We start from the raw sequence: 13,066 nt of genomic DNA, 5'->3' as shown, positions 1-13,066 counted from the left end.
CTCCTTGTGTCCTACCCCAGCCTACCTGCCCCGACCCCATGGCTCCTGCCCCCTATATCCTAACACCACTGCCCTAGCCTTCCTGTCCACATCTCCCTGGCCTCCCGTATTCTAGTGCATCTGCATCCTGCCCCTTCCATGTGCCCCCAGGTCCAGCCCCCTACTGTGGCAATCTGCCCCACAGTGGCCTGCTCTCATCTGTCCTCAGGTCCTGACCCCCATCCCATGGGCCCCCTTCTCTAGCATTCTGCCCGATCTGCCCCCCATGTTCTATTCCCACCCACCATCTGCTCCTTCCCTACCGTTTTTCTAGCCCCTCCCCTCTGCCCACTGGGTCCTAGTCCCCCCATCCCATTTCTCACTAGGGCTGACAACCCTTAGGCCTGGAGTTTCCAAGAATTAAAAATTAATCTTTAATTAAAGAGTGTCAGAAAAAGAAATCTACTGGCAACCCCTTTTCTCTCCCCGTGTGTTTCAAATCGCACCGCATCAGTCCCATGTGTCCTTGCCTTAGGGTGACCAGATGTCCCAATTTTACAGGGACAGTCCTGATTTCTAGGTCTTTTTCTTACATAGGCCCCTATTATCTCCCACCCCCTGTCTGATTTTTCACATTTGCTGTCTGGTCAGCTTACCTGGCCCCAATCCCCACCCTCTGTCCATCCCCCTGTATTACAGCCCCCCACCCCTGTTATGCCACCCATGGATTTCATGCCCCTGCTTCCCCAGCCTGGTGTCGGGGACCTTCTCTCTCTGGCTTGTCGCAGCTCCATCTGCACCCCAGGCTGGCCTTCAGCGTGACACCCCGAGGGGGTTCGCTCAGGATGGGGGGGCAGAGGGAGCCCCCAGAGACAGGAGTTCCAGCACATGCTGCTCTTGGGGACAGAGCCCCGTCGCAGGGCTCCGGGATCCTCGCGGTGAACTGGGAGTCCGGGGGGCTGGGCCAGAAGGTCCCTGCGCTGGAGCCTCCCCCGGCTCCCCGACAGAGCCGGTGGGGCGGCCGGGGAGGGCAGCGGGACTGGAGCGGGGCGGGGCCTTCCCGGCCCCCTGGGTCCCAGCCCGCCCCGTGCGCAGGGAGGCACCAGCCGCGGGGCAGGAGGTCGCTGCCCGGGCGGAGGAAGCGGCCGGGGCCGGAGCCGAGCCCGGCGATGGCTGCAGCGGGGCCGGCGCAGGTAGGACGCGGGGCGGGGACTCCCCGGCCGGGCACTGGCTGGTCCCGGCTGGGGCCGAGGGGGGCCGGGACCGGGTCCCTCCCGCGCTAGTGACCCCGGGGCTGGGGGCTGCCGCAGCCGGAGCGCTGGGGCCGGGGAGCGGCGCTGGGGGCCCCGGGCCGGGCGGACACGCGGAGCCGGGCCGAGGAGCCCCGAGGCGGCCGAGCCGGGGGCGGGAGCGGGGCCGAGCCCAGGCCTGGGGCGGAGGCGGGGACTCCGGCCGGGGGAGGAGCCTGGTCCCTGCCCTGGGATTCGGGCCCCTCCCAGCGCCCCGCCCCAGAGCCCCGTGGGGAGCCGAGGGCGACTCCTGTCGCCGGCCAGCGGGGCCCGAGTCCCCGGGGGGCTGTGCGGGGGGGTCTCCCTGGCTCACAGCTGCTGGGCTGGGGGTTCCCCGGGAGCCGCTGCCCTCGAACCCGCGTCCCCTGCGGAGAGCCCGGGCTGGGGCTGGCGCGGAGGGTGCTGAGTGTGTAACGCTTGTGCCAGCAGCTGCGGGTGGCGTTTGAGGAGGTGGCTCTGTATTTCACCCGGGAGGAGTGGGAGGTCTTATCCCGGCCAGAGAAGCAGCTGTACCGGGACCAGATGCTGAGGAATTACCGGGCCCTCGTTTCCCTGGGTAAGGACCAATTTCCCTTCATTTATTCACATCTGAAAAACATTTGGGTTCCCCATGTGGCACCCTGTCACTGAGTGGTGGCAAATGCCAGCCCCTTTCAGGTCAGCTCGTTCGAGGAGAACTCAGGGCTTGGGAGCCTGGGGCTAATCTTAGTGTAACTGGTTTATTTGCATTACCTGCCTCAGTCGTGGCACATCCCTGATGGTAGCAAAGAGCCCATGAGCAACCATCTCTTCCCAGAATGCCAGCCAGAGGTTGAGGGCTGCAACTCTGCCTCAGGAGCTGACTCTAGGCAGGGGGAAAACACTGCTGTTGCAACAGCTCCCCACCTCCCCCAAAAGAATGAGCATCGTAAATTTAACAACTGTCCAGTTGAACAATGCAAAAGAACTGGAATGTCTGTGTAACGGTGACACCGGGTGACACCTGCCATGACACATTGTGGCCGATTTGCCTTAATGACATGCTCGAAAGTTTTCAACAGCTATAAGGTGGCAAAGGAGCAAAGTTCCCTTCTTCCAAAGTCTTCCCCATGATCCATATTTCAGGAGACAGTTGGGTAAGTGAAATAATGACCAAAAAGAAGGTGGTGGAGGATTTTCTATTCACCCTGTCTCTTAATCTGAAACTAATGGGTGTTCACTGGTGTTTCTGTAGGAAGGAAGGAAGAAAGACAAGGAAATCCATGGTTTCAGAGTAACAGCCGTGTTAGTCTGTATTCGCAAAAAGAGGGAAATCCATGTCACACAGTTGTCCTATGGAACGTACTGCCACAAGATAGCATAGAGGCCAAAGTGTTAGCAGAATGGGATATTTCTATGGAACATCTAGAGTGGGGTGGGCAAACTACGTCTGGCCACATCCTGCCCAGCCCCTGAGCTCCCGGACAAGGAACTAGTCCCCGGACCTCCCCTGCCTTCTCCCCCTCTCCCGGAGCCATGCCGCCGCATGGGCAGCGCTCTGGAGGTCAGGGCTGTGCACTCCTGCGGGGCAGCATGTCTGGCTCTGTGTGGTCGCCCGGCACGCTGCTCTGAGCAGCATGGTAAGGGGGCCAGGGGGTTGGATAAGGGGCAGGGAGCGGTTGGATGGGGCAGAGATTCTGGGGGAGTGGTCAGGGGATGGAGAACGGGGTGTGTGGATAGGGCGTGGGAGTCCTGGGGGCTTGTCAGGGGGCTGGGGTGTGGATGGGGTCGGGGCAGTCAGGGGACGGGGAGGGTTGGGATCCTGGGGGGGCAGTTAGGGTGGGGAGGTCCTGGGGGGGCAGTCAGGGGACAAGGAGCAGGGGGGCTTAGATAAGGGGTGGTTAGGGATGGGGGGGTCTCTGGAGGGGGTGGTCAGGGGACAAGGAGCAGGGGGGTTTGGATAGGTCGGGGATTGTGAGGGGGCAGTTAGGGGGTGGGAAGTGGGAGGGGACGGATAGTGGGCGGGGCCAGGCTGTTTGGGGAGGCACAGCCTTCCCCAGCTGGCCCTCCATACAATTTTACAACCCCAATGTAGCCTTTGGGCCAAAAAGTTTGCCCACCTCTGATCTAGAGTTACCCCAGCAAGGCTTTAAACTTGGCTCCCACTGCAAAGTGAGAAAGGTTGTAGATGTTGCCAATTCATAGTACGAGTGAGAGACAGGAAGAAATCTCCTCTAAGAAAGGTTTATTTCAGGGGTTCCCCACTCCCCCTCTCCCCAGCGCGCCACGTCCCTGCTCCTCTGCTTACCTCCAGGTGCTTATCGCTTTCCAGGAGGGAGGGGGGAGGAGCCCGGAGCTGTGTGCTTAGGGGAGGAGGTGGGGCAGAGGCGTGGATTTGGGGAAGGGGTTGGAATGGGGGGCAGGGGCAGTGGGGGGGTGTCAGTGATGTGGCCCTTGGGCCAATGTAGTAGTAGTACTCGTGTGGCTCTCCTGGTGATTGGAGTTTGAGATCTCTGGTTTATTTCATTATTCTCCTGCTTGGGATCTCTTGCGCTTTCCTCTGAAGCAGTGTCCGAGATTGGAGCCTCATCGTGCCAGGTGCTGTGCAGACACACCCTGACCGAGATGTGGGCCCTGTTGTGCTGGGCTGCACCGACACATAAACGAGTCCCTGCCCCCAAAACTTTAGGAATAAAACTTTCCCCCAAAACAGGCTCTTCAGGTTCCAAACCGGACTTAATCCACCGGATCGAGCTTGGGGAGGCAGAGCTCTGGATCCAGGATGCCAAGGGCTCCACGGTACACTCTGGGCCTGAGAGCCCCTCCTCAGGTGAGTCATAATCAGTCCCTTCTGATTTACACACCTGCTAGCGGAGCGCTCCTTGATGTAGAAGGCAAAGGCAGAGCGAGATTCACTGGCTGGGGGCTGAAGAGAGACAAATTGAAGCTGGGAACTAGGGGCTAGTGTTTAGACCAGTCAAAATATATATGCATTACAGAAAGTACCAAGAAGTAACAACAATATTACAAGTATGTGTTCAGAGGTGAGTGTGAAAGAGCTGGAGACTGTGTGTGTAACACACAGAATCAGTCTGTGTGCTGGCGAAGTTTCTGAGAGACGCTGGGTGCTGTCTCTAAGGCATTCACTGAAAGCTCTCCTGAGCCCTGTCTCCCCTGCCCTCGCTCTGAGGAGATGGGGTACATGGACTGGTGTGGGGGAGGAGGGGAGAGAAAGATAGAGACTGTGTGAACTGGCTGATGGGGGGCAAACAAGCACCTGGGTAGAAAGACAAGCCTGTCCGGTCATAGAACACAAGACCTGCTAGGCTTCCCACACCTCAGAAAATCATACCAAGATAAAGGGCGCCCTAGAGATTTTTCAAATGGCTTTTCATGGCTCTGCCCCCTGCAAGAGCATCCCAGAGTCGCAGGCCCTTGGCAGAGAAGGTGCTGTTCTCCCCAGGTTCCCACCCCACCCCCTCTCTGCCACTTCACTTCGCATGTGACCTCTCAGACTGGAGAAACCTGTCCCCAGCGAGCAAGGAGAAAGCTAGGAATGATGCCGGGCAGGGTCAGTCACATACGACTAGTGTAAGGTGACGCCATGCAGAGGTGCCATGGTGCAGAACAGATCTCTAGCACCTGCAGCACTTCACTGTAATGCTCTAAAACTGCCCCGCGGGCCAGGCAGCTGCTGTGGGGGGAGTGGACACATTTAGGGGCCAGATTAAATTGTCCTGCGGGCCATGACTTGGAGTACCCTGGTGTATGAGCTAGCTGTGAGAGAGAGGGTGGCGGTATGGCCTTTGTCCCATCCCCTCTCCTCCTGCTTTTTGTGGCATGAAAACTTTGTCACTTACATTGCTTCAGTGTCAATGCTTAGCACAGCCCTCAGCCCTAACGTGTCTGTGACTGTCTGTAGACCAAAGGCTGGGTGGCAGCCATTCACCCCTTCCAGCTCAGCAGTGCCAGGGAGCGGGTTGTGACACAATACAGACATGTTTTCCAGGTTACATCACACAAACTCTGAGTGACTGGTCATCCCCTCAAATCCTTCACACACAGACACCCCCCAAAATCCTCATCTTCTTGAGGATTTTAGTTTAGTTTTAGTTTCACACAAAGACTGAAACCTCAGGCTGAGAGTAAATGATTTCTTCAAAGGAATTCCTAGAAAAGGACTCGCTCCCCCACAGGAATAAGCTACATTGTTCTAAGCAGCTTTAAACTGGTCTCACTGCGTCCACATGAAGGGATTGTAGCCCCTCAACTAAACTAGTTTCAAACCAATATAATTATAACAGCAAAATAACTGGGGAACAGGCCTCATCCTATAAAACAGGAGAAAGTGAAGAACTAATACCACATAAATAAACCCCTCTGATTGCAATAAACACAAAATAAGTTTGGAAACAAAACCAGGCCTTGCTGTGCCAGGCGCTGCCTGTATCCTGGGCAGGGTAAAATTGAAGCTTAAACCAAGACCCAAGACATGCCTAGCCCCTGTGGGAGCAGGCGCAAGGTGCTGCAGAAACACCAAAGGGTAGAACCACCCTGAGTCAGGCTGCAGATTTGTCACCACATTTTTTTTTATCAGAAATTATGGAGCGGTTACAGTAACTTTAGTAAAATCACAGGTCTGTAAATTTACTGTGACTGCTCCAGGATTTTTAATAAACCCTGTTGTCAAGGTTGATTCCCTGCTCTGGCACTTAGACTGCAGAAGGTGGGTGCTGGAAGAAGAACAGGCTGACCCAGGGGCAGATTTGAGTAGATGGGCTTCTTTATTGCGGTACTTGTTCCCCTGGACCCAATTGTCCAGTAAGCACTGGATTAGTTACATCATACTCTTTTTATTTACATTAGCATGTAAATTCCTACATTTATTACAACACTCCCAAAACCCTTATGGAGTAATATGAACACCCACACAATCATAGAATCATAGAATATCAGGGTTGGAAGGGACCTCAGGAGGTCATCTAGTCCAACCCCCTGCTCAAAGCAGAACCAATCCCCAACTAAATCATCCCAGCCAGGGCTTTGTCAAGCATGACCTTAAAAACTTCTAAGGAAGGAGATTCCACCACCTCCCTAGGTAACGCATTCCAGTGTTTTACCACCCTCCTAGTGAAAAAGTTTTTCCTAATATCCAACCTAAATCTCCCCCACTGCAACTTGAGACCATTACTCCTTGTTCTGTCATCTGCTACCACTGAGAACAGTCTAGAGCCATCCTCTTTGGAACCCCCTTTCAGGTAGTTGAAATACAATGAATATTGATAACCCTATACTGAGTGACAGGTTTCAGAGTAGCAGCCGTGTTAGTCTGTATCCACTAAAAAGAAAAAGAGGACTTGTGGCACCTAAGAGACTAACAAATTTATTTGAGCATAAGCTTTCGTGAGCTACAGCTCACTTCATCGGATGCATTCAGTGGTGAAGTGAGCTGTAGCTCGTGAAAGCTTATGCTCAAATAAATTTGTTAGTCTCTAAGGTGCCACAAGTCCTCCTTTTCTTTTTGCCTATACTGCATATAATTATTCCCGCCCCTGATTACTATTTACCTCATTAGCATATTTGCCTATAAGTTTTACTTTGAAGATACACTTTTTTGCTATAATTGCAGTAATGAACTCCTTGGATCAGCAGTTTGCAGGGGAGGGAGAAAGCGGCCATGACCCAGGGCTTGCTTATGTAGCTGGGAAAGGAAGGGAGGAGGAGATAACGCTTCTTTACCCAAAAGGTATTCTTTAGATCCCCACAATTCTCATGCAGCTGCAACACTTCTTAATTCTTCACAAGGAGAAGGGAGGGGAAAGGGGTAACACTTTATCTGTTAGGCGAAGGAATAGTGCAGGCCTGTGTCTACTCCCTGATACCATGCTAGCACACCAGCGGTTTTCCATGTCTTTACTTAACCCTTATATATCCCAACAGTGGGGGCCTGCAAGGACTTTAAAACTTAATACTGGCCACTCCAGGTTTGTATTAAACTTCCAAGGTTAGAGATCTCCCTGGTCTTGGGTTGGTAAATGCTGCCACCCCCTAAGTGCAGAACCCCTCTGAGAGCCCAGGAAGGCACACTTGAGAATTCCTTCCTGTGGGGTACCCCCAAACTCTTTCAGCTCCCCCTATGGGGAAGGGCTGAGAAAAGGAAAAGAAAAAGAAATCAGCTGTCGCCACCAGCTAATAGAAAAACATGTGCACGGACCTCTTAAGACAGAGAAATCCCATCCTCTTAAAAAAAAAAAAAAAGTTTTTATTGAACAAAAAAAAAGCAAGAAAACACATCTGGAAAATTAGGCTGCTGTTAGATATATATAGCACAAAAATGCAACTGCAAGGATTAAACACCAGGAATGGCTTTCTTGGGGTCCAGCTTAGCGGTTACAAAAACAAAACAAAAGCACCTGTGTTAGCACAGATGAATCCACAAGCCCAAAGTAAAGAGAGAGACCTGATCACATCTGTCTAAACCAGGGGTGGGCAGACTACAGCCTGCAGGACCCTCCTGCCTGGCCCCTGAGCTCCCCGCCGGGGAAGCTCCCCCCAGCCCCTTCCCTGCTGTTCTCCCTCCCCCGCAGCCTCAGCACACCACGGTGCCAGCACAATGCTCTGGGCGGGGAGGGTGCGGGGGGGCTGCTGAGCTGCGGCCCAACCCAGTGCTCTCTGCCGCGCGGTGCATGGCTGCCTGTCCTGGTGCAGCCATGCCGCCAGCCACCTGTGCTCCAGGCAGCGCGGTAAGAGGGCAGGGAGCGGGTGGGTCGGAGGTTTGGATAGGGGGCAGCGGAGTTCGGGAGGTAGTCAGGGGGCGGGGGTGTGGATAGGGGTTGGGGCAGTCAGAGGGCGGGGAACAGGGGGGTTGAATGGGGGCAGGGATCCCCCGGGGGGGCAGTCAGGAATGAGAGGAGGGGTTGGATGGGGCAGCAGGGGGCAGTCAGGGGTGGGGGTTCCGGGGGTGGTCAGGGGACAGGGAGAAGGGGTGGTTGGATGGGGCAGGTGTCCGGGGGGGGAGGGGCTGTCAGGAAGGAGAGGAGTTGGATGGGGTGGCGGGGGGTCCAGGGGTGGTCAGAGAGCAGAGGGGGTGGATGAGGCCCCAGGGGGGCCGTCAGGAAGGAGAGGGGGGTTTGGATGGGGTTTCCGAAATTGTATGGAGGGCCGGTTAGGGAAATTTCGGAAATCCAATGCGGCCCTCAGGCGAAAAAGTTTGCCCACCATTGGTCTAAATATTCCTGTTCTACCTACATATCTGTAGTTTCAAATGCAGGGAGAAGCAGGAACGCAGTGTGCTCAGAGGAGGAGGCGGGGTCAGGACGGGGATTTGGGGAAGGGGTTGAAATAGGTGTAGGGAGGGGGAGGAGTTAGGGCAGGGAACGGTGAATTTTGCCCATATACTCAGGGTTCAGCCGATCGCCATATTTGAGGTCAGGAAGGAATTTTCCTCCAGGGCAGATTGGAAGAGGCCCTGGAGGTTTTTCGCCTGCCTCTGTAGCATGGGGCACGGGTCACTTGCTGGAGGATTCTCTGCTCCTTGAAGTCTTCAAACCACGATTTGAGGACTTCGATAGCTCAGACATAGGTGAGAGGTTTTTCGCAGGAGTGAGTGGGTGGGTGGGATTCTGTGGCCTGCATTGTGCAGGAGGTCGGACTAGATGATCATAATGGTCCCTTCTGACCTTGGTATCTATGAAAGGGGTTAGGATGGGGCAGGGGTGGAGTCAGGGCGGGGCCAGAGCAGGTAAAGCACCCACCGGTACCAGCAGAAGTTGGCGCCTGTGGGCCCCAAGCTTCTTACAGCATAGCTGGTGCCCTCTCTATCCAGCTGAGAAAACAACAGAGAGACAAAGGAGAAGTTTTTTCTCAATTTTAAAAAGTTCTAGCCTTCCCATTGGCTCTTTTGGCCAGGTCCACACTTGCTTCCTCTTACCTAAGCATCGCAGTGAGACTCCTTAACCCTTTATAAGTAAAGCAAAGAGAACAGCTACTAAGAATTTTTATAGGTAACTGACTGGCTGGGTGTACTACCCTCCCCACCCCCACCCCCAATTTAAAACACCTGCCCTCCTCCTCGCCCTGACCAGGGGGAACTTGCTGCCCAGAGAAGCACCCTTCTCCCAGCACTGAAACCCTAACTCCAGCCTGGTGCAGGGGGGTTGGTGTGGGGTAGAGAACATATGGGTGGCAAGGCCAGTCACTGAAATTTGACCTGCCTCCCCGACCATCGTGACTGGATTCAGGGGCAAATCTGAGTGGCGCTGTAACCCCGCAGGCCAGGTCTCAATGCCCACAGCGAGGTGTTGGGTGCAGCCCTGTGGGACAGGAGTGGCCATTGCAGGGTGAGGCACCTATCCCAAAAACAGTCAGAAATGGGGAAATTGCTCCATCCGTGACATTTTCCTGTCCTTGACATACCTGCAGCCCTAACCGTGAGCTAACCCTGGGATTCCCTCTGCTCTCTCCAGCAGGGCTCAGGATCCCGGGAGGAACGAGGACACAGTCTGAATGTGGAGAGAGCACGGCAGGAACGCAGAATCCCACAGCCCACAGAGGGATCCATGCACAGGACACAGTCCATCCCCGGGGCAGACTCAGGCAGAGACCGGACCTGGCTACACACCAGAGACTCCCCATGGGCCGGTGTCCCCATCGCTGTATCGACTGCGGCAAGAGGTTCAGCAACCCCTCCCCACTGACGCAGCACCGGTGCATGCCCACCGGGGAGCAGCCGTATTGCTGCGCTGACTGCGGCGGAAGATTCAGATGGTCCTCGGTCCTGAAAATACACCAGCGCACACACACTGGGGAGCGGCTGGACCACTGTGCTGATTGCGGAAAGGGCTTTGCACAGTTTGCCCACCTGAAAAGACACCAGCGCACGCACACTGGGGAACTGCCATACAACTGTACCATCTGCGGCAAGAGCTTTGCCCAGAGCTCAAATCTGAGACTACATCAGCGCACACACACGGGGGAGCGGCCGTACCGCTGCTCTGACTGCGGCAAGAGCTTTGCAGCGAGCTCGAAGCTGAGAATACACCAGCGCACGCACACCGGGGAGTGGCCGTATTGCTGCACCAACTGCGGCAAGGGCTTTGCAAAGAGATCAACCCTGAGAACACACCAGCGCGCACACACTGGGGAGCGGCCGCACCGCTGTGCTGATTGCAGAAAGGGCTTTGCACAGTTTGCACACCTGAAAAGACACCGGCGCGCACACACCGGGGAACTGCCATACAACTGTACCATCTGCGGCAAGAGTTTTTCACAGAGCTCAAGCCTGAGAATACACCAGCGCGCACACACCAGGGAGCGGCCGTATCGCTGTGTTGACTGCGGCAAGGGCTTTGCACGGGTCACACACCTAAGAACGCACCAGCGCACGCATACAAGGAAGTGGCTGCACCGACTGTGGCAAGAGTTTTTCACAGAGCTCAAAGCTGAGAATACACCAGTGCACGCACACCGGGGAGCGGCCCTACCACTGTGACAATTGCAAGAAAAGCTTCAGCAATGCCAGTACGCTGACCAGACATCAGCGCACACACGCACCGGGGAGCAGCTGCACCGCTGTGCCAACTGGGGTAAGAAGTTCAGTCGTGGCAACAAGCTAATACCTGGGAGTACACCAGCGCATTCATGGCGGGGAGAAGCTGTCCAGGTGTGCTGACTGTGGCAAATGCTTTGCTCACTTGGGCAACCTCACCTGGCCCCAGTTCACTAACACCGCTCTGCCACCACCAGATCCCAGGGGCTGCTGGCGGGCCTGGCATAGTGCCAGCAGAATCAGACCAGGGGGTGGTCCTGTCCCCATGATGCCCAGCAGAGACTGTGTGGAGTTTGGGAATGGGACTTAACTGAGCAGTATGGGGAAGAGCGGCCAGGTGGGGCGATCTTAGAGTAGATGGTCACAGCCTTTCCCAGGAGCCCTGTGTGTCCCATTCTGTCCATCTCCCCCATACTCCTTGCCTCCATACCTGACCCCACAGGCAGAGCACTGTGATGCATCCTCTGACCCCCTCCCTCTCTGTGGCTGGCTGCTCCCGCCGTAAGCCAGCTGCCCTCTCTTCTGGTGCCATAACAGTCCCCAGGGGGGAAAGGTGTAATTGCAGCGCTGCTCCATCAAAATCAATTATTCTGGGGTGAAAAATAACTTGTGGGGCACATGAAGTTTGTGCTTGCGCAGTGGTGCAGAATTCCTCCGGGAGTATCGCATATGAAGTGACGTCACACATGTAATCATTGACGGGTACGGCAAAATCAAGCCCTGGCACAGAGGTTCGTAGAACTGTTCATGTTCTTTCCTCAACTGTTCTCTCCTGTTAGCCATGCCCACAGACTACGCAAATGAGTCAAATCCCTGTATATGTCTCTGGGATGAACTACTCTCCAAGGAGCCACCCAGGAGTGGAAAGAGACTTTCCATAGAAATTGTTTGAACTTCGAGATGGAAATTTCTTCTAGGGATGTAAATACAATTTTAAAAAGTTAACTGTTTAAACCAGCGGTGTCCAATAGCAATTTGATGCTAGCCGCACTTGTGGTTTGAAATTCGATGCTAGCCACACTTTTGGTTTTGAATGTTTCTTACTCGCCACATTATAAAAATGGATTTAAAAACACATTACAAACGACCTTTCAAATCATTAACAGGTACTACTAACACAAAATTACTGTATCCTAGCCACGTTAAGCTGTATATCGAAGCCTGCAACCTGTCTTCCAGTGCTGTTGTCTTCAATACACCAACGCATTGCTCATGCATATCCTATTGAATTGTGGCTAATTTGCCACATGTGGCTAGTGGTGAACGTATTGGACACTGCTGGTTTAAACAATTAAAATATGGCATTTATGGGCCTGCTCTGGCTGGCTGGAGCTCTTCCGGCTGGGCCTGCTCCGGCTGGCGTGGAGGTTAACAGTTAAGGCGGCTAACTGGTAAGACTATGCTTACCAGGTAATCACTTTACCTTTTACATCCCTAATTTCTGCACACAGCTCAGAGTGCTGATGGAAAGAGCATGGAGTCATGCAAAGCTGGCCAAAGGAGCACAGGTCAGGGAGCCCATGGAAAGTAGCTTGTGGAGGTAGGTTACAGACTGGAGCTGAGGTTCACTCCACGACCCCACAGGTCTGACACCAACTGGGACAGCACAAAGTGTTTTACATGGGGATACTGGAGTTTTCCAAAGTCTCAAGAGGCCTCTGGGATGGAATACACCCCTGTATTCAAACCCTACACACTGCTATAATAATCTTTGTACAAATTATGCCTTACATGATAGGTATCATTTGAAAACTTATAACTTACTGGCCAGTATTATCATAGTGAAATGTATGCAGCAACTTTGTATTAAAAAACTAGGAACAGAAGCTGAAATTGCAACTGAAGTGTGTTGACCAGACACATCTCGGGAGTGGGTAAAAGTGTTTCTCAAAAACAAAGGAGAAGTTAACGCCTCTAGTCGAGCATGAAACCTCTTTCCCACCATGTTCACGTCTTCCCGCTCAGCTGAGAACTTTATTTAGGGGTTGCTTTGAGAAAAGTCTGCATTTCAAAGGGTGATTGAACTATAAAAGAGAGGGGCAGAAACACCTCTTGTTATTTCTCCCTGTTCATCTCTCCTTATCACCTAAAAGGACAAAAAGGAGCCCTTGGACCTCAGGAACTGATCCTGAACTGGAAACTTGGTCAGCAGTGCTACTGGAAACCTGTGGCAAGGGACTTCACTTTGCACCACGTCTAGTTTGTTCAGTTTAGTACTAGGAAGTGTTTTTATTTTTATTTTTCTTGAAACCATTTCTGACTTTGATGCCTCATTACTTGTACTCACTTGAAA

General features: G+C 53.9%; 1 pseudogene; it reads left to right on the top strand.

Moving 5' to 3' along the window:
* The first annotated feature begins 1,101 nt into the window (after positions 1–1,101).
* On the top strand, positions 1,102–13,066 carry LOC140913666 (uncharacterized; annotated as a pseudogene).

This window comes from Lepidochelys kempii, chromosome 6, assembly GCF_965140265.1.
Source record: "Lepidochelys kempii isolate rLepKem1 chromosome 6, rLepKem1.hap2, whole genome shotgun sequence".
Lineage (NCBI taxonomy): Eukaryota > Metazoa > Chordata > Testudines > Cheloniidae > Lepidochelys > Lepidochelys kempii.
This window is presented reverse-complemented; position numbering and strand designations above follow the sequence as displayed.